The following is a 27,145-nucleotide window of genomic DNA, read 5'->3' as shown; positions in this document are numbered from 1 at the left end:
GTGTCTATAGGCCACCTCCAGCCTCACAGGGAAGATGCGTCTCAAGACCAGTTGCAGGGGAGAGAGGGCATGCCCTCAGTTCTTGCCTGTGGGCTTCTCAGGGGTATCTGGTGGGTCACTGTGGGAAAGAGGGTGCTGGACCAGATAGGTTTCCTTGGGCCTGATCCTGCAGGGCTGTTCTTATGTTCATACATACTTTGAATGTCAGCAACTCTCCAAGCCACAGGCTTTCCCACCATTTCCTACAAGATCCTCTTCTTTGAAAATGCTGGGTTGGAGAGTGGAACTTGAGTATTCTGCGTGCGCCCCAGAGCTATGGCCCCTTCCCTTAGTGTGGCAACCCTACTGTAGAGGCATCTCCCATTAGTATTATGTATATATGTATGTATGTATTTAGAATTTGTGAGCCTCCCCATATACAAATTGCGGCAGTCTACAGATTAAGACATAATCAATAGTTAAAACACTAGATCATTTAAAACAATTTAAAATAACAATCAATACAACTTGAAAACATCGTGAACCAAAAGCCTGAGTTTTCCCCGGCTTTCTACTTCCTCCTCTCAGTACTCACCACTCACTTGCCATCCCTTTATTTAGGCTCTGATTGGCATCCTTCCTGTTCCTATCCCTGGCTTACTCCTGGCTTGCACCTCAAGATCTCATCTGGTTAACAAGTGCCTGAGTGCATATACTGGTCTTGTCATGTTTGAATGGCAAGCCGCTGTTTGCTTAGGGTCCTGATCCTGCCATGACACAAGTCACTAGCTCAGCGGCTTGCCATAGTATCTGGTCTTCCCTGCTGTGATTTACAAAGAAAATAACAGTTTTTGTGGACTGTGAGTCAGGGAGGCACAGCATGCAAAATTACAAGTTTGGAAGTTCTTGAAGGCTCGAGAGCTCTCTGCTGTTACAGACCATTTAAGAGAGACTCTGCACTGATAGCTGCCCACTACTGTTCAAGATGGCTATCAAAAGATGGTGCCAGTGGTTACCACCTATTTGGTGTCTGTGAAGGACCTGTTTCGGCAAGGCATTCAGTTCACCCAGTCTCCTCCTCAAAAGGGAAAAGGGGAAAAAAATATCTAGGGATATTTTAAAAGGAATATTGAAAATATACTTCTTCTTCTTTTGCCATTCTATAGGCCAGTCCAAGGGCTGCCCTTTTGGGGCAAGGCGCCATAGAAGCTCTTCTCATGATCCATGAGAAGAGCTTCTGTCGGGTCTGCGGGGAGACTGGGCTTAGCCCAAACTCCCTGCAGATGATCAAAGAGCAGCCCTGGGGCAGCCAGGTCAAATGCATGGGGCATCCTGGAGAGACCCCCAAGCCCAGGAGGCTGGCTGCACCGCGGTGACACACAAGCAAATAAATGACGGAGCATTTGCTCCCTTAAGCTCATTCAAGGGGAGGGGGAATTAGACGGGCTTGCCACCTTGGGAGCACCAGGCTCGTCTGCGAGCCCGGTGGTTCCCACAATCCCTGGAAAGTGGGCTGAGCTTCCTTAGCCTGCTTCCCAGTGATCATGGGAATAGCCTCATATTGTTTCTGTGTTGTAAAAGGAGATAGATAGAAATCAACTTGTAATGCCCTTGGTGTGAGAGAAAGTCGACCGTAATTGATTGCTCAGGTGAGACTGGGGCCCAGGAGGTAAATTTGGGCACCAGCCATGAAGGTTTTTACTTCATGAAAATTCACCAATGGAAGCTGTGTAATTTTCCAGTTACACCCTTTTTTGTGATTATTTCAGCATTGTTTTCTTTATTATCTTTTGGGCTCTGCTTTCTTTTTTAGCAACTTTGGTCTTTTATAAGATGTGTGACCTTAGAGTGTGTGTGTGTGTGTGTGTGTGTGTGTGTGTGTGTGTGTGTGAGAGAGAGAGAGAGAGAGAGAGAGAGAGAGAGATCTAGTGTAGCATTTCATGTACTGATTTTCTCTTATTCTTGTTGCTATAATTTAAAAACTTGCTGTAATTATTGTAATTAGGAATGCTTTTGATATTATTGACAATGGAAATGTTACTTAGCATTATCTTGAAAGTATATGTTATGTATTGATTGATGAGATGGATTATTACTTAATTTGTTTGATATGTTAATTTAAATTGTTCTAGTTACGTTTTTCAGTGTATCTGATTTTCATAAGAACAACCCTGCTGGATCAAGTCTGTACTTTCATAAGAACAGCCCTGCTCCATCTAGTCCAGCATACTGTTTCATACAGTGGCCCACCAGATGCAGGTGAAAGCCTACAGGAAGGAGTTGAGAGCATGCCCTCTCTCATGCTGTTATCCCCCTGCAACTGGTACTCAGAGGCATCCTGCCTTTGAGACTGGAGGTGGCCTATAGCCCTCCGACTAGCAGCTGATGACAGACATCTCCTCCATGAAGTTATCCAAACCCCTCTTCAAGCCATCCAGGTTGTTGGCTGTCACCACATCTTGTGACAGAGAATTCCACAAGTTGATTATGCACTGTGTGAAAAAGAACCTCTGTTTGTTGGTCCTAGATTTCCTGGCAATCAATTTCATCGGATGACCCTGGTTCTAGTGTGATGTGTGAGAGAGAAGAATTTCTTTCTATCCACTTTCTCCACACCATGCATGATTGTATAGACATCTATCATGTCTCCCCACAGTCATCTTTTTTCTAAACTAAATAGCCGCAGGTGTTGTAGCCTAGTCTCATAAGAAAGGTGCTCTAGGCCCCTGATCATCGGGCTTGCCCTCTTATGCACCTTTTCCAGTTCAACAATGTCCTTCTTTAGATGTGGTGACCAGAACTGTACACAGTACTCCAGGTGTGGCAGCACCATAGTTTTGTATAAGGGCTTACATTGAACCACATTTGCCATTTTGTTACTCATTCCCCCAGTCTGGAGAGATCCTTTTGGAGCTCCTCACAATCCATTTTGGATTTTGCAACCCGAAAGGAGTTTGGTATCATCTGCAAATCTGGCCACCTTGCTGCTTATCCCTACTTCTAGATCATTTATGAAAGAATTAAAAAGCACTGGTCTTAGTACAGATCCCTGGGGGACCCCACTTCTTACTTACTTCCATTGTGAAACTCTCCATTTATATCTACCCTCTGTTTCCTGTCTTTCAACAGTTTGCAATCCACACATGTACTTGTCCCCTTATCCCATGACTGCTAAGTTTTCTCAGGAGTTGGAAGTCCTGGACTTTTTGGAAGTCCAGGTATACTATGTCAACTGCATCACCTTGATCCACACACTTGTTGACACTCTCAAAGAACTCCAAAAAGTCTGTGAGGCAAGTTTTACCTTTGCAGAAGCCATGCTGGTTCTCTCCCAGCAGGGCCTGTTGTTCTATGTGCTTTACAATTTTATCCTTGAGGATGCTTTCCATCAATTTGCCTGGAACAGACGTTAGGCTAACCAGCCTGTAATTCCCCAGATTGCCCCGGATCCCTTTTTTTTGAAAACTGGTGTTACATTTGCTACTTTCCAGTCCTCTGTTACAGAGCCTGATTACAGGGATAAGTTATATATTTTAGCAAGGAGTCGGCCATTTCACACTTGAGTTCTTTGAGGACTCTAGGATGGTTGCCATCTGGCCCTGGTGATTTGATAGTTTTCAATTTTTCCAGATAGTTTAGAACATCACCTCTTCTATCTGACTCAGTTCTTTAGCCTCCTTCCCCAAAAAACCTGGTTCAGGAACAGGTATATGCTCAGTATCCTCTGCCATGAAGACAGACGCAAAGAACTCATTCAACTTTTCTGCAACCTCCATATCCTCCTTAATAATCCCTTTCACTCCCTCATTGTCTAATGGTCCAACCGCCTCCCTGACAGGTTTCCTGCTTCGGATGTATTTAAAGAAATTTTTGTTATTCCCCTTGATGCTTTTAACTAAATGTTCCCCAAACTCTCTTTTTGCCTCCCTTATTGTTACCTTGCATTTCTTTTGCCAGCGTTTGTGCTCCTTTCTGTTCTCTTCATTTGGACAGGCCTTCCAATTTCAGAAGAAAGTCTCCTTCCCTTCTATGGCTTCCTTGATGGTACCCTTTAGCCATGCTGGCATCCTCCTGGACTTAGTGGTACCTTTCCTCCTTTTGGGTATACAATCTAACTGGGCTTCTAGTATTGTGGCTTTGAGTAAACTCCATGTATCCTGGAGCGAAGTGACTCTCTTGATTTTCCTTTTCGGCTTTCTTTTCACCATACTCCTCATTTTGGAGAAGTTTCCTCTTCTGAAATTCAAAATGTCTGTGTTAGACTTCCTTGGTGATTCTCTCCCCTCATGTATGCTGAATTTGATTCCATTATGGTCACTGTTCCCTATAGTGTCGATGACACTGAGATCACACACCAGGTCCTGGGTGCCACTCAGAATTAAGTCCAAGGCCGCCTTCTCTCTGGTTGGTTCCAAGACCAAATGTTCTAGGGCACCGTCATTTAGCCTATCTAGAAATTTGACCTCTTTGTCATGACCTGACTGAATTTACCCAGTCTGTGTGTGGGTAGTTGAAGTCACCAGTTATCACAGCCCTGCCTCTCCTTGACACCTCCCTGATTTCCTCCTGCATCTCCCAGTCACTCACTGTCAGCGATTTGATCCAGAGGGCGATAGGACATCCCAATAGCACATTCCCTTCCAGGCCTTCTATTGTCACCCACAGGGTTTCTGTGGAGGACTCCAGTCCACCTAGGGTTTCTAGCTTGTTAGATTCTATCCCTTCTTTAACATGCAGTGCTACTCCACCTTCAAGGCACCCCTCCCTGTCCTTTCTATAGAGTTTATATCCAGGGATAACAGTGTCCCATTGGTTCTCACTGTTCCACCATGTTTCTGTTATGCCCACTATATCTATTTCTGCGTTAGCAACCAAGCACTCCAGCTCACCCATCTTGGCTCGGAGGCTTCTGGCATTGGCATCTAAGCACCTATACACTGAAACTCTCACCTGGTGTATGCAATCTTTCTTTTGACTCTTTGACCAGCTGGCACAGTCTCCTGCCTGCTCTTTATGCATTTCTGCTCTGTATCCTTCTGTTTTATCTGAAACCTTTGCACCCTCGCACTTTAAAGGATGGCATTTGCCAAACCAGATACTGCCCAGCTCCTGTCGTCTATTCCCCAGGCGTCATTTTAAAAGCTGCTATGCAACCTTTTTGGTTTTAAGCACCAGCAGTCTGGTTCCATCTTGGTTCAAGTGCAGCACGTCCCTTTTGTACAGGCCTTGCTTGCCCCAAAATGTATCCCAGTGCCTAACAAATCTAAACGCCTCCTCCTGGCACCAACATCTCATCCACACATTGAAATCCCTCAACTCTGCCTGTCTCACTGTACCTGCGTGTGGAACAGGTAGCATTTCTGAGAATGCTACCTTGGGGGTCCTGGACTTCAATACACTTCCTATCAACCTAAATTTGGCTTCCAGGGTCTCCTACATTTCCCCACATTGTTGGTGCCGACGTGCACCAAGACAGCTGTCTCCTCTTCAGCACTGCCTAACAGCCTATCTAGACACTGCATGATGTCCGCAACCTTCGCACCAGGCAGGCAAGTCCCCGTGCGGTCAACACATGGGTCACAAACCCTTCTCTCTATACCTCTTATGATTGAATCACCCACTACAAAGAGCCCTCCCCCCTGAGGAGTATCACCTGTGTGAGGGGATATGGGCTCATCTTCCATGGAAGGGTCCCTTCTAAAGGAACATTTCCCTCTTCCTCAGACCGATGTCCTCCTTGCCCAAGACCTTCATTCTCCCTGACAGCAGAGGAGCTATCAGCCTTAGAGTGGGATGTCTCTACCACATCTGTGAAGATCTCATCTGCATGCCTCTCTGTCTGTCTGAGCTTCTCCAGATTTGCCTCCTTGGTCTCGAGGGAATGAACTTGTTCCCTGAGAGCCAGGAGCAAATTGCACCAAGCACACACCCATGACTTCTGCCCATGGAGCAAACAGTCCTACATGTGGCACTCTGTGCAATCACGGGGAAGTGCCCCCTCCCCTGTTGATTTTCTATCTTCATACTGGTTTTGTTGTCTACAGTATTTAGAGATAGTTTATTAGAAGGATAGGTCTCAGCTGTAATGGCCAGCTATTTAACTGTCCAAACAGCCTTCCTCCAGAATATGAGGGAGAGATCAGTAATTATATGAGGAAGGGATTTGTACTTACCTTACCTTCTCCACAGGGCTCCTTGTGATCACAGGGGCTTGTTCCAGGCTCCCCCTCACACTTCCCGCTAAACTCCCACAAAACTCCAACGTCCTGTTTGCTATGTTCTTGGGTCTTCACCTCTTATGTAGAGAGTAGGTTTTGAACTGAGACACAAGGTGTGGGTCAAAGGAATGTGGGGCCTCCCATAGCCTTAGCTGACTCCAGCCCCTCCAGCAAGGACAAACAAAAACACTGGAGTTTGCTAGCCCTGGCAAATAACACACACACAGAGACTAGGCGTTATCCCTTAAAGAGAAAGAAGCCCCTCAAAATCTCAGCTCGTCCTGTTATTTGTTTGAAGGGAGGAAAGGCTAGATGTTGTTCTGTTTAGAAAAGCTTGATCACCTCCTGAAGCTGCTTCTGCTCTTCCCAGAGTAGGCTTCAAACTGAATTGTCATGACATGAATTGCCATAGCATGTGATTTTGTTTTGTGTTATAGGCACTGGCTGACATGTAGACTAAAAGCTGTGCTTGCACATACAAGTGGTGCAAGTTAGTTCTGCTAAGTTTCTTGCCTGACTCATGTTGCACGAGCATAATACTGGTGCCCTAGTGCAAAGATGTAGCACAAGGAAAGATTGTCTGTTCCAGACTAGTCTTTGTGCTAGTAGAAGATGTTGAAAGGTTGTGCAACCGTAGCACAACTTTGTCTGTGTCCTGGAGATGATCTTCCTTTAGCAGCTGTGCAACATCACAGAGCATGGTAAGGGCCATTTTCATCACAACTGTAGCGAGGGGGTAGTTTGTGTGGAGCTGGGAAGAGGCAGGTTAGGGCTGCATTCTTGGATGAGGCACTTCCGCCTCTCATGGGGCAGTGCGAGAGGCTGAGACAATACGTACCTGGTCCATTCAAGGCCTGGAATTATTTTATTTATTACTAGCCGACCCGCACAGAGCATCTGTGCGCTCTTGGGGGTCAGTTGTTCTCCCCTCCATCCTGTCCCACACTCTCTTGCCCCCTCCCTCTGACCCCACTTTGCCCCCTCCCCCTCCATCCGGCCCCACTCTCTTTGCCCCCCTCCCTCTGGCCCCACTCTCTTGGCCCCCCTCCCCCTCCCTCCGGACCCCTTACCACTCTCTTCTTACCACCGCAGCGGCCTCTGATGCCTCCTGCCTCTGGTGGCCTGGCCCAGCCGGGGCGCCGCCTCTTCCATATCTTGGATGGCCAGGCCATCCCGCCACCTCCACATCCCGCTTGGTTGGGCTGCCGCCTCTCATGCCTGGGACGGCCTGGCCAGGCCAGGCCGTCCCGCCGCCGCCTCTGCCTCCTGCCAGGTCGGGCCGCCACCACCGCTGCCACCTCTTCCATACCCACCGCTGCCGCCTCCCAGCAGCCAGCCCAGGCCACCTCCTCTGGCCATTTTGCGGCCCACTCACACCGCCGCCATTTTTTCTTCCCCCTCCCAACTCTCGCTGGGCGGGCCCAGGAACTCTCACAATGTGTCGCGAGAGTTCCACCGCCAAATTCCTCAGGACACGCACCGGCTAAGAGAATTAATTATATAGGTTATATTTTACATATTTTTATACCTTTAACCCCGGAGGAGAGGGTCCCTCCTCCTACTCCTGCTTCACCCACTGTCTCCAGCAGTGTTTCCTCTATCTGGGATTCCCAGATGTTGTTTACTACAACTCCCAGAATCCCCAGCTGCATTGGCTTTTGCTCGGGGATTATGGGAGTTGTAGTCCACAACATCTGGGAATCACTGTTAGAGGGAACACTGATTTCCAAGTGGGGAGACAGCCTGAGGCAGACACTACCTGGGCACTTGCCCTCTGATCCATTTAATCTCTCCACTGGACACCTCATCAACTGGAACTTGCCTACCCTCCGCATTGAGAATAGGTTGTCAGATTGTTACCATCCGGCTACCTAAGCAAATCTTTGCTATTGTTTCTGTTAATAGTTGAACTCAGTTATGGCTAGGTACTATTCCTGCACCTATTTCCCATAAATGTGAGTGTGGCTCCTTGCTCTCAACACAACTATGCACAACTCTGCATACTTAAGTATGAGCAACTTCTCTCATTCTGCTAGTGCAATACTAGGCTAGATATCAGTCTTGATCTTTGTTGTGCAATGGTTGTGCAAGTGCAATGAAAGTGCAATAGGAGGTGAAACTTTAAGCATCTGCACAGCTATCAGGGGTGTGCACAAAACCCGCTTGGCCTGTTTGATTTGAATTTGAACCCAACTCATATCAGGTTGGGTAGGTTCGGTTTTGCTTTTGCTCGAACAGGAATTTCTCCCCAATTCAAAAATATAGAACTCTGTGTGACCTAATGAACTCTGTGTGACCTCAGTGTTCCCAGGGGGAGGGGAGAAATTCCTAGGAGCCCCACTGGCTTGGGGCTGCTGGAGGGAGTTGTGGCACAAGGTGCCTTGCCTCCAAACCCTCTTTGCTGCCCAGGAACCCCCCAGGGAGTCAGCTGGGGCATCCTCAAATACCCATTACTCCCTATGGGGAAAATGCAAAAGTGTGAAAAAAATTCAAAAAAAAAACCATTAAAAATTGTAGGAGTGTCCGATTGCTTTGGGGTTTGGTAGGTGGTAGGCACCCTGGGGTGCCTACTACCCACCCCTGTTTTGTTCCCATGGGTGCTCTGTGTCCAAATCTCATTAGGACACAGGATAAATGCTTGGTTAGTAAAGTTATATATCAACCAATGCAATTTTTACATATCTCCAAATATGTATTCACCTTTCCATCTCATCTGTCTCTTTCCATTTCATATTGCTCAGGATATTTTTTTAATCTGCGTAGATCAAGAGGAGAGCTGGTCTTGTGGTAGCAAGCATGAATTGTCCCCTTTTCTAAGCAGGGTCTGCCCTGGTTTGCATTTGGATGGGTGATTACATGTGAGCACTGTAAGATATTGTCCTTAGGAGATAGGGCCATAGCTTAATGGAAGAACAGAAGGTCCTCGGTTCAGTCCTTGGCAGCTTCTCCAGGTAGGGCTGAGAGAGACTCGTGCTTGGAACATTGGAGAAGTCACTGTCAGTCAGTGTAGACAATATTGAGCTAGATGGGCCAATGGTCTGACTAAGTATAAGGCAGCTCCCTACTTTCCTAGATCCTGAAAATGGTATCATTGTTTTAGAATGAGGCTCAAAGCACATTTTTTAGCATCACAGATATGCATTCAAAACATGTGAATGCACGACATTATCTTGAAATCTGAGGCTATTTTGAACAAGAGACCTTAAAGGCCAAGTTGAAGACAGATCATCCTGGAGAGAATCTATCTATGTGGTCACTAAGAGTTGATGGCACATAATCAGTCAATCAATCAAGTAGATCCCAGACTTCTGGGATAAACTTTGGAGGGGGTTTGGGGTTTGTTTGCTTTTTAAAAAATTAGAACTCTGTAGTCCACCAGCTAGAGCTTGATGCAAAATTTCTGCAAATTTGCAGAGAACTCCCAGGAAATTTTACTTGTCTTATAGAAACCTGTTTAGTATCCCTTGAACATTCTCAGATGTTTCACATTGGGAGGAAACCTGAATGTGCTTTGAATTTCTCTTTTTTTGGAAATGTTGGCATCATCCCTAATGCAAAGTAGGAGCTAAGGGTTTGAGCAAATTACCTGCCATCATCAAGAAGCCATCAGCAGGAGCCCCTGGAGCCTGCATCAGGGAGCCTTGGCTCTACACAGGGCTGCCCCATGGAGCTTGTTTTGGGGCAATAAGGAATCATAGATGCAAATCTGCTTATAAGTTACTACACTTGAGTGTTTCAAATACTTGAAAACTGAGCAGAAATTGATACTCTACTTATAGGTGAAACACACTGAGGCTGAGAGGCAAGTAATTAACACAAGGCCAGCTTTAACTGATTCCCCCACCCCGCTTTTTTACTGGCAATTTAAAGCAACAGCAGATTATGATTGCTTTTAAGGAAAAAGGCCCATTTTATAGATGAGGAACACTGAAGCTCAGAGTTATATGCTTTGCTCATAGATTGGACAAGGATAAGAGATCCTCTCAAGCTCAGAGATCCTCCTGTATGAGCCCAGGGGCCCATACCATGTTACCTGTCTGCACAACGATCGGACAGGTAAGGTGGTACCATTGCTAAGGGGAGGCAGCACATTACCTGTGTGAGAGCCCTGCAACCCTCAGCAATATATTTTGGGCAGGCATAGTTGGCTTCAGAGGGAAGGGGAGGTCTATGGAAGTTGCTTAGCATTAGCTGCACTGGCACTTTGTTAATCTGGATGTCAGCCGTTATTTTCTCCTCCTGCCCTTACTCTGGCATCTTCTAGGTAGAAAACATTGAGGAAACAGCGTGGGGCACCAAAGTGGAGCGTAACCACTGTTGATAAGTGCTGTGAAATCTCACAGGCTGTTCGTACCTATGTTTCATGGGGTCATCCCATGAAACTGATTGCCAGGAAATCTAGGACCAAGAAACGGAAGTACTTTTTCACACAATGCACAATCAACTTGTAGAATTCTCTGCCACAAGATGTGGTGACAGCCAACAACCTGGATGGCTTTAAGAGGGGTTTGGATAACTTCATGGAGGAGAGGTCTATCAACAGCTACTAGTTGGAGGGCTGTGGGCCACCTCCAGCCTCAAAGGCAGGATGCCTCTGAGTACCAGTTGTGGGGGAGTAACAGCAGGAGAAAGGGCATGCCCTCAACTCATGCCTGTAGGCTCCCAGCGGCATCTGGTGGACCACTGTGCGAAACAGGATGCTGGACTAGATAGGCCTTGGGCCTGATCCAGTAGGGCTGTTTTTATGTTCTTATACCTGCAAATCACCACTATGCCAGCCCACCCCTAGCATTGACATCCAAGCAGTGGTGATGGCCACTAGCTTGGATGGCTTTAAAAGAGGCTTAGACAAATTCACGGAGGACAGGTCTATCAATGGCTACTAATCTGGTGCCTATAGGCCACCTCCAGCCTCAAAGGCAAGATGCCCCTGAATACCAATCGCAGGGGAGCAACAGAAGGAGAGGAGGCATGCCCATCTCTTGCCTGTGTGCTTCTCAGATGCATCTGGTGGCCCACTGTGCAAAACAGGATGCAGGTCTAGATAAAGGCCTTGGGCCTGATCCAGCAGGGCTGTACTTATTTTCTCATTGCAACCTATGAACAGAGAAGCAAAGAGAGACAGAAGCATTGCAGCACAACATTGATATGCTGTGTCTCTGGCTTCATGCCCTTCCCATTATATGTACTGCTGTTTATCTTACTGACCACACCACACCTCCATTTTTTGCATCCCAATGTTGCTGGGGGCGGGAATTCAAATTTAACTCAAGATCATATTATATGGAGCATGCCGTTGATAATGGAAGTTTCAGAATATCAGTGGAGTACATCTGGCTATAATCAGTCTTGAGAACTACCCAAGAAAAGATGTCAAAGCAATGGAAGAAGTGTGCTAAGGGGAAATGTGCAGCACTGGGAAAGAAATTACTTCATGCCCAAGGGTTATTTGTCCACCTTGCAATAAAAGTGCTGGGGACAGGGAAATGCCAATGTGGAGGAAGAAGGGAGTGTGGAAAGCTAACCAGAGATAAGAAAGAGCACAAGGAGAAAAGACAATGCTAGAAATGTTGTCCAGGATGAAGGGAACCGCGGTGTGACATTAAGCAGAGGACATATAAAGAAGTGATAAGGAAAACTACGGAGGAGGAAAGGGAAATGAAAATGAAATTGGAAAAAGAAAAAGAAAAAGAAAAGAACACCATAGCCCTTTTTTTCCTTTATAGTCACTAAACACCATGATCTTCTTAGAAAATATTGTCTTGTTGGATTAGGCCAGGCCTTCTTTCCAAGCTAGTTTTCTCTTCCTGTCCAAGACCATGTGGCAGGAAAGACTGGGTGGGAAGAGAAGGCAGTAGTACCAAGCCAGCTCAACTCTGCAGGGGAGATGACCCTGCACCCCCTTTCAGATATGGGCTGCATTCACATGTAACACAGAACCAGAGTTTAAGGGGGCAGAGGTCATCTTACCATGATGTCTGAATGTGTGGCCAGTTGGAGTATTGTGTTTTTATTGCTCTAAGCCACGTGAGGCCATGACAGGGATCAGGGCGGCAAAAGGGGCCAAGAAACTGCTCATATTTATTCATTTATGTATTTATTTTAATACATAATGCCATTTAATACAATTTAATACAATGCCAGGAGGGCATTGGAACATCCATGGAGGATGTCCCTGTGGGCACACTTGGTGCATCACCTTCCTAATTGCATGGCCATGGATCATGACAGTTTTGTTCCAGGGAATCCCCCTCCCCCCCGGGAGGGAGGAATGCCAAAAGAAGATCCTCGTCAAAATAAATAAATAATTTTTTTTTTAAAAGGACCTCCCCACTCCAAATTTTATGAATGCAATGTGTTTTAACCCTCTTCTTTTGCTCCTAATCCTCCCCAAAATCCAGACAGGAAAACTGAGCCCAGAATTATCACGATTTATATAACATCTCCAGAAATATTTTAAAAGGAAAATTTGAAGTGAGTGGGAAGGGGTTCTTCTCAGACGGGACAACTGAGAAATTTCAAAGGAAACCAAGAATTTTTTATTAGATCTGCATAATTTCTAAGGGAAGGGGGCTGCATACCCCTAGTTAATTGCCAGATGACTGACACTCCCCTTCATCAAAAACCGAGCCATTAAAAAGAGGGCAGAGAACAGAGAAAACAAAAATTGAAGCATGATGGAAAAAAATTACAATTTTGCTTTGCACGCTTCAAAAGCGGAGCAGTGCTTCCAAGAGGAAAGTATTCTCTCACTTGATCAAGCATTCCTCAAATGAACCTTGAAAGGGTATATATTTTCTTTCATTTTCCAGGTGATGCACACCAGACAGAAGGCATGGAATAATGAAGAAGCTTTAATGAATTTGCCAGCCACAGACAGTGGAGCCAACCTCGTTTGATTAAGACAGCAAAAAGTGTTGATCCTAATTAGAACCGACAAAGAAATTTTCCCCAATTCTGGATCCTGTTTTCAGATGTGTGCTCCTGGCAGGCTCATGATAGCTCAGTTTACGGAAGGTGGTGATTATCAGGGCCCTCTCGGTCACATGGCACTAGTACAAATTCAAACTCAGACTTCCTGCTTGGAATGGAAAGGTCTGCCAGAAACAGAGAGGTCATGGGCTTCAGATGATGGCAGGGTAATTGCCTCCCAGAGAGAGGCTAAAGTATGCTGGCAGACCTTTCCAGGATTCTGTCAGGTCTGCCTTATCTGGATGATCCCGGCTAGACTTTGGAGGACTTTATTGGGTTACAAAACAGCTGTTCTCTTCCCATTCTGCCTACAGAGCAAGCATCAGTGTCAAATAGGGCCATGTCATTTGACCTTCATGTTGAACAGCACAGTTTTGGTGGAGTGGAAATATCCCCTCCCAAGAACCCCATGTTGATTGAACAAATATTCCATTTTTTTAAATTAAAAAAAAATCCTATTCATTCTCTTTGTTTTTGTCTTTTGCCTAGATGCTGCACCATTCCTTCACTCTCGCAATCTTTCTCCATCCTAAATTAACCACACTGTGTATCCCATCCAATCAGGGATCCTACCAGGAACAGGTTAATGTCAGAATGTTGTGCTGTTCAATCAAATGTGCTACAAGATGACATCACATGAAGAACATTGAGATCAAGGGAGAGCAATGTAAATAAATTTGCAAGTATGTGAGCGAAACTGATGAAAAAGCAGGATTTCCCCCCCTGCTGACAATGTTCAATAGCAGCTTTGGATGATTTCATCTCAGCCGTAGTGCAGAAGTGTTAACATCTTCCCTGATAGCCCAACTAAGCTACTTCCTGGAAGAAGCTGAAGACACATTTTCCTTATCCAATTATAAGTCAATGGAAACTCAGGATGATAGCATGTTTGCCACACTCTTGACCCTCAGATAACCACTGCTCCACTTCTGGAGAGAAAAGGCTACTCTCTCCATCAGTCCCATCACACTGTCTCATCTTGCCTTCCTCTTTTGGAACCATCCCATTGGTTTGGGGTACCCACACTGTTCTCTGTACCAGGGCTGGTTTAAACATACTGCAACTGCCTGGGACCTCATGCTGGGCTGGGGTCTGTGCAGAAAAACAGCAACAGGAGAGAGAAAGGGAGAAGGAGAGGGAGGGAGAGAGAGAGTCTCAGAAGCAGCACTCTCATGAGATGGGATTTCAGACAGCTGGCCCTACACCAATAGTGAGAGAGGAGGAGAGGCAGGAGACACGGAGAAGCAAAGGATGACCCAAGCCATGGAGAGCTGGAAGGACCTGCACTTTCTACGTGCAAAGTAGGGGCTCTATCCCATAGGTTTTCCCTAGAAATAGGAAGCTGCCTTGAACTGAGTCAGGACTTCGGTCCACCCAAGTCAGTATTGTCTACCCTGACTGGCAGATGCTCTTGAACCTCTTTCCCAGCTTTGCTCCCCAAGAAACTTGCAGCTAGAACTTGAACCTAGGACCTTCTGAATACAAAGTGTATGTGCTGCACACTGAACATACTGAGCATAATGATACACAGTAACATTAAGGAGGAGGAACTGGCTAGGCAGGTTTCCTTCTTGCATGAAGGACATTCCACACAGCTATTCAAGGCTGCTGAGAAGGAGGTGCTTTCCCCCTTAAGTCCAGTTTAAGGGACACAACACAGACTCCATTGAACCTCAGGTTGGGACAACAGAACTCAATACAACACAACGGTTCACTCTGAACCAGAGTGAAAACCTTGGGTTGCTCGCATCGCAGAACTGGATTTGCATGCATTTGGACTTAACAGTTTGGAAAACTCCGGCCCCTCAAACTCTGGATGTGCGTATGAATGTGGCCTTAGAGAGAGACCAAGACTAAGACCAGGACCTTACTGCTGCCATTGCCGCTGCTGTCCCTAGCTAGCAGTAGTGATAGTGATAGATGAGCCTCCAGATGAGACAATATGAACTTAGGTCCAGATCCGGAATGGTCTGGGCTAAGGGATGGAGCCATAGCTCAGAGGTAGAACATCTGTTTTAATGCTGAAGGTCCCAGGTTCAACCCCTGACATCTCCTGGTTGGGATGGAAAAGACTCCTGCTTGAAATATTGGAGAGTCAGTGTAAATAATACTGACTAGGTGGATCAATGGTCTGACTCAGTAGAAGGCAGCTTCCTATGTTTCTGTGTTCAAGGGTGTCCCTTTCATGAGGCAAGGTGGAGAGCTCAGCTCAGACAGCAGATGATTGGGGTACCAGCAAGGTGCAAAGATGCCTTTCTGCCCCTTCTTTTAAAAGGTCCATCGGAAGGAGGGAAGGTGCTTGCCCCACCCCCTACATCTGATGTCAGACACAAGAGTGTGGTCTGGCTCCCGAATGTGGCTGCGTGCCCCCATTCGGGAGTTATATACAGGCCAGCGCTGCATTCGCAGTGCGGCCAATAGCAGCTCTCCCTGCCTTTAAGGCAAGGAAGAGCCAAATGTAGTGCTGGCCATTTAACTCCCGAACAGGGCCCCGTGGCCCCGCTCGGCTGCTAAACCAGCACCCTCGCATCTGACATCAGATGCGGGGGGCGTGTCGGGGCCGCAAGATGCAGCCACTGAGTAGCAGCGGCCCGGGTTCCTTGAACCCGGTCACCCAACGGTGGCTACGCCCCTGCTGTGAGCCAACAAAGTCCGGTATTGCCCCATACTGAGCCATTTTTGGGAAGGCAGTAAAGAAATTGAATAAATAAATAATAAATAAATAAATTTTTGGTGTGAGGCATTTGCTGTGGGTGGTCAGATTCCAAACTCTCACCAATTGCCCTAAACCAGGCCTGCTCACCTTGATCCTTCTGCAGATGTTGTCCTACAACTCCCATAATCCCTGGCTATTGGCCACTATGATAGGGGATTATGGGAGCTGTAGTCCAAAATCAACTGGTGGGGTGGGGGCAAAGTTAAGGAGGCCTGTCCTCAACTAACCTCCCTTGCATGGTTGCTATGAGGGTCAATTAACTAAGTAGGAATGGCCAAGTGCTTTGTGCAGTGGAGAGTAACACAGAAATGGTGAGTAATAAAATTCAACAGGGTGCTCTGAATTTACACTGTTCATTTTATATCTGGCCAGCTATGATTCCAGAGGGGCCTTCTCATCACACCTTCCTACAGAAACAGTGACAGGCAAAGTTTGCCAGCTGATACATTCCAAAGGATAACAGTAGTGAAATGTTTTGAAGAGTTCAGTCACCATCTTATAAAAAGAAACCCAGAATGAAATGAGATAAATAATGTCAAATATTTTGCCAACCTCAAATATTTCACATCTAGCAAAAATGACACCTAGAGCTAATGTTTTGAAATATTCCAGAGTACATTTTTTTTGTGTCTGCAGGCTGCTTTGGAAGCTGCTGTGCAGAGAACAAAGAAACCAAGAGAGGTTTTTTTTTTTTTAATCATTTCCAACTGTTCAATTGCCACCAATATTTCCCTCCCATTTACTGCTACTGACAAAGGTGCTTTTGTGTTTTGGTTCACTTTTGAAATGATTTTGCAGAGGTGGGTAACTCAGTATTTTGCCAAATTTCTTCCTAGAATGAGAGAGAGTCAAAACCTTGATAAGCTCCAATTTCCTGTCAGAAATATTAGCAAATAGACTAGTAAGTGGACTCTGAGATATATATCTCAAAGATATGTATCTCAAAATACATATCTTTGAGATACATATCTCAAACTTGAGGAAGCCAGGTTGGTCTCTGGTTCATCTCGGAGAGACCATATTACTCCTGTACTGAAAGATCTACACTGGCTGCTGATAAGTTTCCAGGTGAAATACAAGGTGCTGGTTATAACATATAAAGCCCTAAACGGCTTGGGTCCTGGGTATTTAAGAGAATGTCTTCTTTGTCATGAATCCCACCGCCCATTGAGATCATCAGGAGAGTAGCCACAGGCTCGTCAGGTGGCTACTCGGGGACAGGCCATCTTCGCTGCTGCCCCAAAGCTTTGGAATGCACTCCCTGATGAAATAAGAGTCTCCCCATCTCTGACAACTTTTTAAAAGGGAGTCAAGACACATTTGTTTACCCAGGCTTTTAATTGGGTACTTTTTAAATAGTTGTATGATTTTTAAAGAATTTTAAGTTGTTATAAGGTTTTAACCTTTTTACTTGTTGTTTTTATTGTTTTGTTGTAAAGCAGCCAGAGACTTGCGTTTTGGGCTGTATACAAATATGTTTAATATTCACCCAGGCTTCACCCAGGCTTCTAATTAAATATAATTTTAATAGTTTTAAGATTGTTTTAAAATGTTGTTTTTAAAATTTAAGTTGTAATGTTTTAACTTTTACTGTATCATTTATTTTGTTTTAACTAATGTTTTAATTATTTCTGTTTGTTTTTGTTGGCCTACCTTACCTTGGGCAGGGCGGCTCAAGGACTCTGTCAGTGTGAAATGCCACTCTATTTCTGTGCACCTGCCTCCCCCCCACTTTTTTAAAAAGGGAAAGAAAGAAAGAAAGAAAGAAAGAAAGAAAGAAAGAAAGAAAGAAAGAAAGAAAGAAAGAAGGGGGAAGAAGGCCACTTTGCTATCTCACTGATGCCCCAATAATCTGCCTGCCTGAGACAACCACAGCACTTTGACCCATGGAAAGTTCAGCAGGGGTGGCCAGCAGTGTTGTGAGAGGGATCCCCAGATGCTTTTGACTACAACTCCTATAATCCCCAACTGCAATGGCCAAAGGCCAATGGGAGTTGAAGCCAACAATATGTGTTGACTACAACCTCTAATGGCCAGTTGGAGGATTGTATTCTGGTTGTTTTAAGTCACTTGAGGACATGGCAAGGATCAGGGAGGAGAAAGGGACCCTCTAACTGCTCCTTGAAGATGCTCCTGCCAAACATTCACCAATCCTCCCACCCCACAACAAAGCCTCATGCCCCACCCCATTCCTGAAGGTCATCCAACCCTCAGGAGAGGCTTTTTGGTTGATGCAGGGGGCTGATGTGGTGAGGAGAGGGTAGAGAAGTTCCCTTGCATGAGCTACCTTCCACTTGATCAAAGTTTGGAACACAGGAAACTGCCTTATACTGGCTGCATTTGCACGTAACTTTCATCCCCCCCCCACCCCCCACGCTCTCCATATTCGGACAAAATGGAGAGTAGGGGTGTGCACGGAACCAGCTGGTCTGTTTTGGTTCAAGTCTGAAGTGGACCTGAACCAGAGCCGGCCAGTTCAGTCTGGCACCTCCTCGAAACTCCCCCACACACACACACCATTTGGTTCGGTCCGGGGGGGGGGGCGCGAGCTTTAATTTTTTTTTCAAACATACCCCTTCAGGGGGAGTTATCTGAGGTGTGTGTGGGGGGGTCTGTGGAGGTTCCCCATCCCCCCGCCAGCTGCCCTTAATCAAAACATTATTTGGCCACTTTACAGCCTTCCCCCTCCAGCACGATGGCCATTTTGGAGGCTGCTGCACCTGTGCAATGGGCCTCTGTGTGGCCTGGCATGACCCAGTTTGGATTTTTTTAAAAAAGAGCCCATGAACCCCCCCTCAAAAAAAAAAATCCTGGCATGGGGGGAGGGGTTAAGTTCGAGATAAGACCGAACATATTTTGGTTCAACCCCGAACAGTCAAACTGAACCATTCGACATCGAACATGTTCATTGTCGAACCTGTTTGCACATCCCTAATGGAGAGTCCTCTCTGCAGGCAGCAAGACTGCCAAGAGGAGGGGGAACTGGTGCAGTCTTCCTTCTTGCTTGCAATATAGTCTGCACAGCTAAGCATGCAGGGCTAGAGGGAGAGATTTCTTCCCTCAACTCCACTGCTGCATTCGGACACAATGGAGGTGCCATGGACCTTCGGTTTTCAGCAGCAAAACTCACGAAAAACCAAGGGTCACAGAAGAGATGGGACCAGAGTTTCACATGTTCGGACATACCAGAAAGGAAACATCAGACCCTTGCAACTCTGGTTCCCCGTTATATGCAAATGTGACCACTGATTTAGACCATTGGTCCATCTCGCTCAGTATTGTCTACCCATACTGGCAGCTGCTTCTCCAAGGTTGCAGGAAGGAGTCTCAGCCCTATCTAGGATATGCCAGGGAGGGGACTTGGAATCTTCTGCATGAAGATGCTCTTCCCAGAGCAGCCCCATATCTTACAGTGTTCACATGTAGTCTCCCATTCAAATGCAAACCAGGGTGGACCCTGCTCAGCAAAGGGGACAATTCATGTTTGTTACCACAAGACCAGCTCTCCTGCTTGGATACAACTCATAATGTTTAATTCACTTTTGACAATGGGAGGAAACAATGGCAAGAAACTTGGAGACCATGTACCATCATTGATTATGCTGGCCTCTATTTTCCAGCCTGCTCCTCAAAAGCAATGGAAGTACTCCAATTCTACTTGTCTTTCAAATTACAGTCTAATTAACATATAGATCAGGCAGCTAATGTTTCTCCTAGAATGCATAATCCACTTGCTCTGAAAATTCAGGCTCTCCTCTGTACCTCCTCTGTCTCTTGGAAATTGTTAATCTTATCATTCTGCCTTTTGTTTGCAATCACTTTACACACACACACACACACACACACACACACACACACACACACACACACTCATTCATTCAGCAGCCAGGGCACAAAATCTGAGCAATCATTTGGGCACTATTAATGTTCCAGTACTGCCTCTATTTGCTTAGTGGCATATATTATGCATAAGGAATCTCAGTCCAAGGATTTATCTAAATTGAATGTGCTACAGCAGATGACAGTAAGGGGATTTCATTCAAAATTAGCTTAGGTCTTTTTAGGCGGAGTGAATTATCCCCAAGTCCCATGAAATCATCTACAATAGTTTCCAGTTGTACTTAGCACTAGCAATAACCACTGATAACATTTGTCCAGTGATGTCTTGAAGGCAAGCAAGATCCCTGCATCTCACAAGAGGAATTCTGTTTTCTGTTCCATTTTCCTATCCTTGAATGACTGCAGGTATCTGTGGGAAAGGTACTGGCCATTTCAGATACTGGCCAGTTCTGTTTGCTCTGCCATTTTTCTGATATTTTTCCTTTATTGTTCTCTCTCTCTCTCTCTCTCTCTCTCTCTCTCTCTCTCTCTCTCTTTATAGCTAGCTAGCATATTTCTATACCGCCTGATACAGGTAGTGTACAAAGTTAAAAACATAGCGTAAAACAATATTAAAACAGTTAAAATTCACAAAACAAGTAAAATAAATCTCAGAAGATAAAAACATATTAAAATATAAGATTTCAATTAAAAGCCTGGGAAAACAGGTGCATCTTGAGAGTCTTCCTAAAAGCAAACAGAGAAGGAGAGATGCTCTTCTTTCAACAGGGACATGATATGTCTGCTCCAAGAGTATTCAAGGTGGTGAATAGATGAAGCTGTTCCGAAGTTGGGAGTATTTCCTTTCCATACAACAGCTGGGTATGGGGTATGGATGGGGTGTTGGGAATAGGTTATTAGCACTAGAAAGGAGGGGTTTAACATGAAATTTTATTTTATTTTTATCTGTATTGGTTCCTGGATGCTTCAAGGTACAGTTTAGGCCTAAGAGTGGTGCAAGAGTTGGATAAAATCATACTGGGCTCAGGGTCCCCTTCATAAATATCTCTTTTCATCATAATATTATCAATGTTGCCCAGTTATTATTCCTTTATTGTTCTTTATTTCTCTCTCTCTCTCTTTCTCTCTCTCTCTCTCTCTCTTTATAGCTAGCTAGCATATTTCTATACCGCCTGATACAGGTAGTGTACAAAGTTAAAAACAACATAGCGTAAAACAATATAAAAACAGTTAAAATTCACAAAACAAGTAAAGTGCTTCATTTTGCCATTGCTTTGGGATTCAAAGAGTCAGAAACATGGCACCAAATCAAAAGCCTCCTGGTAATCAATATATGTTACTCAGAAATCATGTTTTCTCATAATATAATTAACAAATGTTTTCTTCTCAGTTTGGGAGCCAGCATAGTGTAATATAGTTAGACTGTAAGATTAGGACTGTGGGGACCTGAGTTTAAACCCCTTCTCAGCCATGAAACTGACTGGGTAATTTTGAGCCAATCACTTCTCTCTCAGCCCGACCTACCTCACAGAGTTGTTGTGAGGATAAACATAGCCATGTATTTATTTATTTATTTGTCAAATTTGTACACTACCTCAAACTTTCATCTCTGGGCGGTTAACAATAATATAATGCTTTTTAACATCTACATGAAACCGCTGGGAGAGATCATCAGGGGATTTGGAGCTGGGTGTTACCAGTATGTTGATGCCACCCAGATCTACTTCTTCATGTCAACTTCTTCAGGAGATGGCATATCCTCCCTAAATGCCTGCCTGGAAGCAGTAATGTCTGACAGCAATATATGAATCTATGAATATATGGACTGATTATACCATTTATTTAGTATTTATTTATTTTTCCACTGCATTTGTGTGTTCTATCAACACATTATTCTGACTGAGATTTCTGGAAGCAGTAATGGGCTGGATGAGGGAGAATAAACTGAAGCTGAATCCAGATAAGACAGAGGTACTTATTGTGCGGGGTCAGAACTCTAGAGATTATTTTGATCTACCTGTTCTAGATGGGGTCACACTTCCCCAAAAGGAACAGGTTTGCAGCCTGAGAGTACTTCTGGATTCACACCTCTCCCTGGTTTCTCAGGTGGAGGCAGTGGCCAGGGGTGCTTTCTATCAGCTCCGGCTGATATGCCAGCTGCTCCTGTTTCTTGAGATCAATGAACTCAAAACAGTGGTACATCTGTTGGTAACCTTCAGACTTGACTTCTATAATGCGCTCTATGTGGGGCTGCCTTTGTATGTAGTCCGGAAAATTCAGTTGGTTCAGAATGCGGCAGCCAGGTTGGTCTCTGGGTCATCTCGGAGAGACCATGTTACTCCTTTACTGAAGGAGCTACACTGGTTGCCAATAGGCTTCCAGACAAAATACAAAGTGCTACTATAACTTATAAAGCCCTACATGGATTAGGCCCTGAGTATCTAAGAAAGTATCTTCTTCACTATGAGCCCCACTGCCCACTGAGCTCATCTGAGGAGGTCCGTCTCCAGTTACCGCAAACTCGTTTGGAGCGCTCTCTGATGAGATATGATCTTCCCCATCTCTGGCAATTTTTTTTAAAAAATCCCTGAAACCCATCTTTTTGTCCAAGCTTTCTCAGCTTCCTAAAAAAAAAATTGGGTTTTAATCTCTGATTTATTTTTAAATTGTTAAATTGTTTTAAGTTTTTTGTATATGTTTTTAACTGGTTGTTTGCTGTTGTAAACTGCCCAAAGATGAAAGTTTGGGGAGGTGTACAAATTTGATAAATAAAATAAATAAATAAAACAAGCCAAAAGCAGACACAAAAAGTTAAAACAATTTAAACTATCTAAAAGTCAAAAACAGATTAAAACTTAAAAATTTTAAAAGCTGGGAAAACTTGGGAGAAGAGGCGGGCTTTCAAGTGCTTTTTAAAAAATGCCAGAGATGGGGAGGATCGTATTGCTGTAGGGAGCGCATTCCACAGTCTCGGGGCAACAACTGAGAAGGCCCATCCCCATGTGGCCACTAGCTGAGCCGGCAGCAACTGGAGACGGACCTCTCCAAACAACCTCAGTGGGCGGTGGGGCTCATAATGAAGAAGACGTTCTCTTAAATACCCAGGGCCTAAGCCATTTAGGGCTTTATAGGTTATAACCAGCACTTCGTATTTTGCCCAGAAACCTATTGGCAGCCAGTGTAGTTCTATCAGCAAAGGAGTGATGTGGTCTCACTCCTTTATACTGTTCTGGCTTCCTTGGAGGTCCTGAAGGATCATTTCTACTCTACATCCGGTCTCCACCTAAAGTGCACTTGGTAGGTATGTGGAGGAAGGTCTTCCTGGCTAGGGCACCCAGTCTTATGACTCTCTCCTTTGGCAGCAACACCTGGCCCCTTCCCTGCTGGCCTTTCAGCATTTAATGATGACCACCCCATGCAAGTAGGCTTTTAGTTAGGCTTAACTTTTTGGGGGGTCTTTGAACAATCGTTTATCTTCTTACTGTGCTGATTTATGCTTTATTGCTGCTTTCCCTATTTTTCGATATGTTGTTTTACTGTATTTTAATATACCATATTGGGGAGGGTTTGCCAGAAAGTGACAAATTTTAAAAACCAATCACTAAATGACTAAACATACCCTTTCGTCCGTGCCATCTCCCCAATCAAAATCGCAACTGGTCCCCCAAACTCAGTGGCAGCTGGTAAAAGTGGGGCTGGGGTTGGGTGGGAAGCAAGTCAGAAGGGCAGCTAGTTTGCTCTCATCTTGCTCCATCCAAGCTGCCTCTCTCCCTCTCAGCTTGCTCCACTGCAGCCTTAACCCCATGTGGGCTGGTATTTGCCAGGTTAGGGATTGCAAAATATATTAAAAGGAAGGAGGGAAGTTATTCCTCCTGAGCACTGCCTTGCATTATCAAATAATTCGGCTTTATGAACAGATCCATAAATCATTCTGAGAGAATACTACCTTCAAGAGGTAATTATGGCATGAGTGTACAACTTATAAAGTCCTAAACTGAGATGGAATCCAAATAAGACGGAGGTACTTATTGTGCGGGGTTGAAACTTGAGAGACGATTTTGATCTGCCTGTTCTGGATGGGGTCACACTTCACCAGAAGGAACAGGTATGCCATCTGGGGATGCTTCTGGATCCCAATCTCTCCCTGATGTCTCAGGTTGAAAGCCAGAGGTGCTTTCTATTAGTTTCGGCTGATAACACCAGCTGTGTCCGTTTCTTGAGATAAATGACCTCAGAACAGTGGTACATATGCTGGTAACCACCAGACTTGACTAATGGCATAGACTAATATGTAGGGATGTGCACGAATGGTCTTCGGCACCGGTGGGGGTAGTACTTTAAGAGCGGGGGAGGGTGTACTCACTCCCCCGCCGCGTTTCCCCCACCGGCGCTCTGTAAATTAGGGATGTGCACAAAACCGGTTCGCCCAGTTCGGTTTGGATCCGAACCGGGTCCAAACCAGGAGGGGGTGGTTTGGTTTTGGTTTTGTTCGAACCACCCCCTGGTTCAGTTTGGATCCAAACCGGTTTGGACCAGTTCGGACTGGTTTGGATCAGTTGGGACACCCAAAAATTGGTAGGATGGTAGCTGGCACCCAGGGGTACCTGTCACCAAAACCCCAAAGCAATCGGACACTCGTACAATTTTTTATGAATTTTTGAAAATTATTTATATTTTTTCTCATAGGATATAATGGGACTCGAACCAGGCCATTATTCCTTATTGTGGAGCACCCATGGTTGCCAACAACCATGCAAACCCTGAAGCAATCAGACACCCCTATGATTTTTATGAATATTTGAAATATTTTTAATTATTTTTCTCATAGAGTATAATGGGACCCGAACCAGTCCATATCCCCTATTGTGGAGCACCTAGGGGCACAAAAGCAGGGTGGGTGGTAGACAGACAGGGGTGCCTACCACCCAAAAAATCCCAAGGCAATTGGACACTCCTCTGATTATTGGTGAATTGTTAAAGTATTTTTGAATTCCTCATAGAGAATAATTAGGATTGCAGCAAATGTATAGCTTCACGTCAGGGGGAAAGGGGTGTCGTAGAGTGCAGTGTGGTGGGTGGTAGTTCCTAGGGTGGGCAAGGAAGCTACCTGAATTATTTGAAAGGAATTGGGCAAAGGGGTGATTTTTAAGTGATTTTTGAATTTTACGTGTCTTTAAGGTTTTTCTCCATAAAGAAGCATGGAGGTGTCAGCAACCTATTTCTTGCAAATCTCGCCTTGGAACCTGTCCCCATCTCTTCTTCAGGTATCTTAATAATGGACAGTAGCTAGTAAAATTTTGGGAGTTTGTATGAAATTGAGGAAGAAGAAAATAGCCAAGGCCTATTTATGTATTTTAAAGCAAAGGCCACATCTTGTTGGGGGCAATATGTTGCCATCTCTGTTTAGCAGCAATTGACTTCATGGAATATTTTCTCCATCCTGGAGATAATTTGTGTTGTAATCTGTGTTGTAAATTAACTTCTACTATTAGGGGAAAACTCCATGATGTGTGGGGATGGGCTTCAGCACATGCCTTAAAGTCTCAGGTTCAATCGCTGGCATTTCTGGGAAGGAGCGGGGAGCAAGGGACGGAGTGGGAAGAGGGGAAGGGCCAGTGTGACTTTGCCACTTGACAGGCTGACAAGCTTGGATACTGCGGCGTCCATGTGGTGGGCATGGAGCGGGCATGATCCCAGGTGGATCTGTGCCTCTGTCTAGGGTTGTGGTTTCAAAAACGGCACGAAACCTCGCGCATGGTAGCATCCAGGTTTGGGCATAATGCTTTAGTGGTCAAACCTCTGTTTTTGGCAGCAAAACTTACTGCAAAGTAAAGGTTCAGACAGGAGTTTTCTGAGGCAAACTGGAGATCACTTGCAGGCTCGAAACTGTGGTTGGAACAGGCGTGGCTCGGGAACACGCCTCCAGGGGGGCAGCGGGCGGCTTCTTTAAGGTAAACGGAGCAAGTGCTCCGTGCCGCCCAGCAGCCCCCGCTGCGGGGAATTGCCTCTGCCTCTCACCTGGCTCCCGTGGAGGCGAGCCCCCACCAGTGGCCAGGTGAGTGGTGGAGGCGATTCTCCACCATGGGGGCTGCTGGGCAGCATGGAGCACCCGCTCCGTTTACCTTAAAGAAGCTGCCCGCTGCCCCCCCCACCCGGAGGAGAGTTCACGATCCGCGCCTGGGTTGGAACATAGGAAGCTGCCATATGCTGAGTCAGACCCTTGATCCATCTTGCTCAGTATTGTCTTCACAGACTGGCAACAGCTTCTCCAAGATTGCAGGCAGGAGTATCTCTCAGCCCTATCTTCGAGAAGCCAGGGAGGGAACTGGCAACATCGAGGCTCTTCCCAGAGTGGTTCCATCCCTTAAAGTGCTCACACTTCTAGTCTCCCATTCAAATGCAACAAAGGCAGACCCTGATAAGCTAAGAGGACGAGTTACATGAATTTGGACATAATGGACATCCCAACCTCTGCCCTAATTGGACATAATGTAATAATTGGACAGAATTGGACAGAATGGAATTCCAGCCTCTGCCTTTTTGAACAATTTATTGATATTGTAACACTGAAGAATGGATAACTTTAAGACTCTTCCTCAAAGGAAGCCAGAGCAGTGTAAATGGTTACGTTTATCCTCACAACAACTCTGTGAGGTAAGTTGGGCTGAGAGAGAAGTGATTGGCCCCAAATCACCCAGTCAGTTTCATGGACCCCCAGTCCTAGTCTTACACTCTAACTGCTACACCATGCTGGCTCCCAATTGAAAGCCAATTGAGAAGAAAACATTAACAACTGAGAAAACATGACCTCAGTAGCATTATTGACTACCAGGAGGCTTTTGATTTGGTGCCATGTTTCTGACACTTTGAATCCCAAAGCAATAGCAAAATGAAGCACTCATATAAAACTGGACAACATTGATAATGTTCTGGTGAAAAGAGATATTTCTGAAGAGGACTCCCTGAGCCCAGTATGATTTTGTCCAACTCTTGCACCCCTCTCAGACCTTCTAAATGGCTGTTGTAGTAGGAACAAGGTCCAAAAAAAGGAGAAAATGGATGAAAATTATGCACCTTTTAACATATATATAGTATAACATCCTTTGTTCATTCTCCAATGAGACTTCACAGCCTCATAACAACTACAAAAATGTCCAGTGACACTATACAAAGGCTCATAATTTTGCCTTGAAAAAGGTGCAGGTCTCTACATAATTAAAATTAAAATGGAAGCTCTTCTGAATATCTGGTAAACACTAATATGTATGTGAACAATGCTTGGTAGTAAATCTGTACAGAAGTACCTGGGGATCAGTCAGAAAAACCAGAGAGCCTGCTCAAGCTTAAAATCTTCTTACCAGCATGTCTATAGACAGAGATTCCTTAAAATATGGAAAACCGAGCTTACCGCTGAGAATAA

This window comes from Hemicordylus capensis, chromosome 4, assembly GCF_027244095.1.
Source record: "Hemicordylus capensis ecotype Gifberg chromosome 4, rHemCap1.1.pri, whole genome shotgun sequence".
NCBI classification, from domain to species: domain Eukaryota; kingdom Metazoa; phylum Chordata; class Lepidosauria; order Squamata; family Cordylidae; genus Hemicordylus; species Hemicordylus capensis.
Note: the sequence above shows the minus strand (reverse complement) of the source record.